Below are 6339 nucleotides of genomic sequence, written 5' to 3'. Positions count from 1 at the left end.
CCCTATCCATACCCCTCCTAATTTTGTAAACCTCTATAAGGTCACCCCTCAGCCTCTGAAGCTCCAGGGAAAACTGCCTCAGCCTGTTCAGCCTCTCTCTATAACTCAACCCTGGCAACATCCTTATAAATCTTTTCTGAACCCTTTCAAGTTTCACAACATCTTTCCGATAGGAAGGAGACCAGAATTGCACGCAATATTCCAACAGTGGCCTAAGCAATGTCCTGTACAGTGGTAACATGACCTCCCAACTCCTGTACTCAATACTCTGACCAATAAAGGAAAGCATACCAAACGCCGCCTTCACTATCCTATCTACCTGCGACTCCACTTTCAAGAACCTGCATTCCAAGGTCTCTTTGTTCAGCAACACTCCCTAGGACCTTACCATTAAGTGTATAAGTCCTGCTTAGATTTGCTTTCCCAAAATGCAGCACCTCGCATTTATCTAAATTAAACTCCATCTGCCACTTCTCAGCCCATTAGCCCATCTGGTCCAGATCATGTGGTAATCTGAGGTAACCCTCTTCGCTGTCCACTACACCTCCGATTTTGGTGTCATCTGCAAACTTAATAACTGTACCTCTTATGCTCACATCCAAATCATTTTTGTAAATGACTAAAAGTAGAGGACCCAGCACTGATCCTTGTGGTATTCCACTGGTCACAGGCCTCCAATCTGAAAAACAACCCTCCACCACCACCCTCCGCCTTCTACCTTTGAGCCAATTCTGTATCCAAATGGCTAGTTCTCCCTATATTCCATTAGATCTAACCTTGCTAATCAGTCCCCCGTGGGGAACCTTGTTAAATGCCTCACTGAAATCCAAATAGATCACATCTGCCACTCTGCCCTCATCAATCCTCTTTGTTATTTCCTCAAAAAACTCAATCAAGTTTGTGAGACATGACTTCCCATGCACAAAGCCCTGTTGACTATCCCTAATCAGTCCTTGCCTTTCCAAATACATGTACATCCTGTCCCTCAGGATTCCCTCCAACAACTTGCCCACCACTGACATCAGGCTCAGTGGTCTGTAGTTCCCTGGCTTGTCCTTACCACCCTTCTTAAACAGTGGCACCAGGTTAGCCACCCTCCAGTCTTCTGGCACCTCACTTGTGACTATCGATGATACAAATATCTCAGCAAGAGGCCCAGCAATCACTTCCCTAGCTTCCCACAGAGTTCTAGGGTACACCTGATCATGTCCTGGGGATTTAGCCACCTTTACCCGTTTCAAAACATCCAGCACTTCCTCCTCTGTAATCTGGACATTTTGCAAGACGTCACCATCTATTTCCCTACAGTCTATATCTTCCATATCCTTTTCTACAGTAAATACTGATGCAAAATACTCATTTAGTATCTCCCCCATTTTCTGCGGCTCCACGCAAAGGCCGCCTTGCTGATCTTTGTGGGGCTGTATTCTCTCCCTAGTTACCCTTTTGTCCTTCATGTATTTGTAAAAACTCTTTGGATTCTCCTTAATTCTATTTGCCAAAGCTATCTTGTGTCCCCTCTTAAGTATACTCCTACTTCCTTTATACTCTTCTAAGGATTCACTCGATCTATCCTGTCTATACCTTACATATGCTTCCTTTTTCTTAACCAAACCCTCAATTTCTTTAGTCATCCAGCATTCCCTATACCTACCAGCCTTTCCTTTCACCCTAACAGGAATATACTTTCTCTGGATTCTCGTTATCTCATTCCTGAAGGCTTCCCATTTTCCAGCCCTGTGAACATCAGCACCCCCCCCCCCCCCCCCCCCCCCAGTCAGCTTTCAAAAGTTCTTGCCTAATACTGTCAAAATTGGCCTTTCTCCAATTTAGAACTTCAACTTTTAGATCTGGTCTATCCTTTTCCATCACTATTTTAAATCTAATAGAATTATGGTCGTTTGCACCAAAGTGCTCCCCCACTGACACCTCAGTCACCTGCCTGCCTTATTTCCCAAGAGTAGGTCAAGCTTTGCACCTTTTCTAGTATATTAGTGTCAGTTTTTAAAAGTCCTGGTTGAAGTTGGATGTGTGAAACTGTTCTGGGTCAAGGAGTCTGCTCAATAAAGTAAGGAAATAGATTATCTCAGTGAAAAGGTTTGAATTTGAAAGTTCCAGACCAGAAGTATTTGGTCAGACAATGAAAGCATCATTCAAAGCTAAGAATATCTAAGCTCAATTGTGTGAAAACCCAGGGAAAAGGTTGTCAAACTTCCAAGACTGGAAATTGAAAGCAGTAGTTGGGTTAAATATTAAGATACGATAAAGAAAGAAGTTCTCTCTGGTGTGGAGTAACATAATGGGATGCTATTGGGTTAGATGGCATACAGGTATTGAACTTTTACTGTGTGTTTCACCTTTCAAGTTATGTTGCATGTAAACAAATTGGTTTATTCTATTATGCAGTTTTGGATGTACTGTGCTTTTAAGAGAATTGAAAGACTTAGAAGCACAGAGAGTACTGGAACATTTTAAAAGGTAACATTTGGTCGAACAGCTAGAGTAGCTAGCTGAATTCATTTTTTTTTCAGGTAACCCAATCAGTTTAAATATTACTCCAAATTACCAAACTCCAATCAAGTTTGAATTTGGTATTTTGACAACATTTAACACCAATGAAACGATCCAATGCTTTGGGGCATAAAACCAAAAAAAAAATTGAACAGTTGGAGGAGAACTGCTAAGCTACCACCATGAACAGACTGCCCAAAACTACAGAGGAAGATACAAAGGGAAGATTCGACAGCTGCCTGGTTTTGAAATTTTGAATTTTTGGTAAATCTTACTCAGATATGGGGTGGGGGTGGGGGATTATCAGGCTAGTATTATAGAAGGGAAAGTAAAAGATAGTTGTTGTGGTTCTGTTTGCCGAGCTGGCAATTTGTGTTGTAGACGTTTCATCCCTTGTCTAAGTGACATCCTCAGTGCTTGGGAGCCTCCTGTGAAGCGCTTCTGTGATGTTTCCTCCGACATTTATAGTGGTTTGTCTCTGCCGCTTCCGGTTGTCAGTTCCAGCTGTCTGTTGCGGTGGTCGGTATATTGGGTCCAGGTCGATGTGCTTATTGATTAAATCTGTGGATGAGTGCCATGCCTCTAGGAATTCCCTGGCTATTCTCTGTTTGGCTTGTCCTATAATAGTAGTGTTGTCCCAGTCAAACTCATGTTGCTTGTCATCTGCGTGTGTGGCTACTAAGGATAGCTGGTCGTGTCGTTTCGTGGCTAGTTGGTGTTCATGGATACGGATCGTTAGCTGTCTTCCTGTTTGTCCTATGTAGTGTTTTGTGCAGTCCTTGCATGGGGTTTTGTACACTACATTGGTTTTGCTCATGCTGGGTATCGGGTCCTTTGTTCTGGTGAGTTGTTGTCTGAGAGTGGCTGTTGGTTTGTGTGCTGTTGGGAGTCCTAGTGATCGCAATAGTCTGGCTGTCAGTTCGGAAATGCTCCTGATGTATGGTAGTGTAGCTAGTCCTTTGGGTTGCGGCATGTCCTCGTTCCGTTGTCTTTCCCTTAGACATCTGTTGATGAAATTGTGTGGGTATCTGTTTTTTGGCGAATACATTGTATAGGTGTTCTTCTTCCTCTTCTTGCAGTTCTGGTGTACTGCAGTGTGTTGTGGCCCTTTTGAACAGTGTCTTGATGCAACTTCTTTTGTGTGTGTTGGAGTGGTTGCTTTCATAGTTCAGGACTTGGTCTGTGTGTGTGGCTTTCCTGTAAACCTTTGTAGTGAATTCTCCGTTCGGTGTTCTCTGTACCATCACGTCTAGGAATGGGAGTTGGTTGTCCTCTTCTTCCTGTGAATATGGCATTGATGATCCGGTGAGTGTTCTCTATTTCTGTGTTTTTAATGATTACAAAGGTGTCATCCACATATTTGACCCAGAGTTTGGGTTGAATTTGCAGTAAGACTGTTTGTTCTAATCTTTGCATTACTGCTTCTGCTATGAGTCCAGAGATGGGTGAGCCCATAGGTGTGCCGTTGATTTGTTCATATATTTGGTTGTTGAATGTGAAGTGTATTGTGAGGCACAGGTCCAGTAGTTTGAGTATGCCATCTTTGTTGATAGGTTCACTGTCCTGTTGTCTGTTCTGTATGTCCAGCAGGATGGCTATTGTTTCTCTGGCTAGGGTTTTGTCGATAGAGGTGAACAGTGCCGTTACATTGAATGAGACCATGGTTTCTTCCTTGTCTATGTATATATTACTGATGTCCAAGAATTCCTGTGTTGACTGTATAGTGTGTCTGGATCCACTGATCAGGTGTTTCAGTTTCTGCTGTGGTTCTTTAGCCAATTTGTGTGATGGTGTCCCTGATAGTGATACTATTGGTCTGAGTGGGATGTCTGGTTTGTGCACTTTAGGTAGTTCAGGTTTCATTCTTTGTAGGTCAAAGCTGGTTATCTGTCCGTTTTTGTTTTGTAGGCTCCTCAGTGTGTTGTTTATCCTATTGGTGAGCTGTGGGGTGGGGTCAAACTCCCTCTTTTGGTAGGTGTTGGTATCTGCAAGTAGTTGTTGCACTTTTTGGACGTACTCTGCTCTGTCTAGGATGACCGTCATTCTGCCCTTGTCTGCTGGTAGTATGATTATGTTCTTATTGTTTCTCATCCACAAATTCAATCAATAAGCACATCGACCTGGTCCCAATATACCGACCACTGCAACGGACAGCTGGAACTGACAACCGGAAGCGGCAGAGACAAACCACTATAAATGCCGGAGGAAACATCACAGAAGCGCTTCACAGGAGGCTCCCAAGCACTGAGGATGTCACCTCGACAGGGGACGAAATGTTTGCAACACAAATTTCCAGCTCGCCGAACAGAACCACAACAACAAGCTACAAATCTTCTCCCAAACTTTGAACACCTACGGGCGAGAGACGCTAAGACAAGCCAGGAAATGGGAATCCTGTGCCAACCACCTAAGCGCCACATACGAACAACTCCGGTTCCTGCATGAATGCCGAAAGAATCGAATCCTTCCACCATGTGTCAGATACAGGCCACCAGTCAACAATCCACAAGCCAGGGACACAGCCAGACAGAACGGACTCAGGATGATCCAGCTAATGATTACAGATGCTCACAACAGACTACACAAATACAGACAAGAAATTACGCGCCAAAAATCGTTAATTTCAAAAACCACCAATCAGAAATGGACCTGGACCATAGAACATGCCATCACCATAGGACAGAACAGGACCACACACCGCAAGAAAAGGCACTAAAAGAAAAAAATGGCCAAACTAACACACAACAGAGAGGACACCACAACACACACCTGGGTTAGAAACCTCTCCCACAGACAGCTCACAGACACGGAAAGAACAATACTGGCCAAGGGACTCAACTACAACCACAGGGGCGCCAAGACAACAGACTTCCTAGCAGCACTAGAATGCATACTCAGGAACAATAGACTGACAGAAGAGTCACAACAAACAGTGAGACAAAGTATCGTACCTCTGATAACAAGGAAAAGACAAACACATAACCTCAACACCAAGGAGAGGGAAGCACTAAAATCACTAAGAAACGATAAGAACATAATCATACTACCAGCAGACAAAGGCAGAATGACGGTCATCTGTTCTGAAACCTTTCCAAAGTTTCCACATCCTTCCAATAATGTGCTGACCAGAACTGTATGCAATACTCCAAGTGTGGCCGTACCAGAGTTTTGTACGACTGCAGCATGACCTCATGGCTCAATGAAACTCAATCCCTCAATAAAAGCTAACACACACTATATGCCTTCTTGTCAACCTGGATGGCAACTTTCAGGAATCAATGTACATGGATACCGAGATCTCTGTTCATCCACACTGCCAAGAATCTTGCCATTAGCCAAGTACTCATTATTCCTGTTGCTCCATTCAAAGTGAATCACTCCACACTTTTCTGCATTAAACTCCATTTGTTACCCTCAGGCCAGCTCTGTAGCTTATCTAAGTCCTTCTGTAACTTGTAACATCCTTTGGCAGTGTCCACTACTCCCCTGACCTTAGTATTATCTGCAAATTTACTCATCCATCTTTTTACGCCCTCATCCAGATCACTTATAAAAATGACAAACAGCAGACTCCCAAAAACAGATCCTTGCTGTACATTGCTAGTAACTGAACTCCAGGATGAAGATTTCCCATCAACCACCGCCCTCTGTCTTCTTTCAGCTAGCTAATTTCTGATCCAAACCTCTAAATCACCATCAATTCCATGTCTCTGTATTTTGTGCAATAACCTACCATGGGGAACCTTATCAAATGCCTTACTGAAATCCAAATACAACGCATCAACTGCTTTACCCTCATCCACTTGATGGGTCATCTTCTCAAAGAAC

Source organism: Chiloscyllium punctatum, chromosome 12, assembly GCF_047496795.1.
Source record: "Chiloscyllium punctatum isolate Juve2018m chromosome 12, sChiPun1.3, whole genome shotgun sequence".
In the NCBI taxonomy this organism is placed as follows: Eukaryota; Metazoa; Chordata; class Chondrichthyes; order Orectolobiformes; family Hemiscylliidae; genus Chiloscyllium; species Chiloscyllium punctatum.
Note: the sequence above shows the minus strand (reverse complement) of the source record.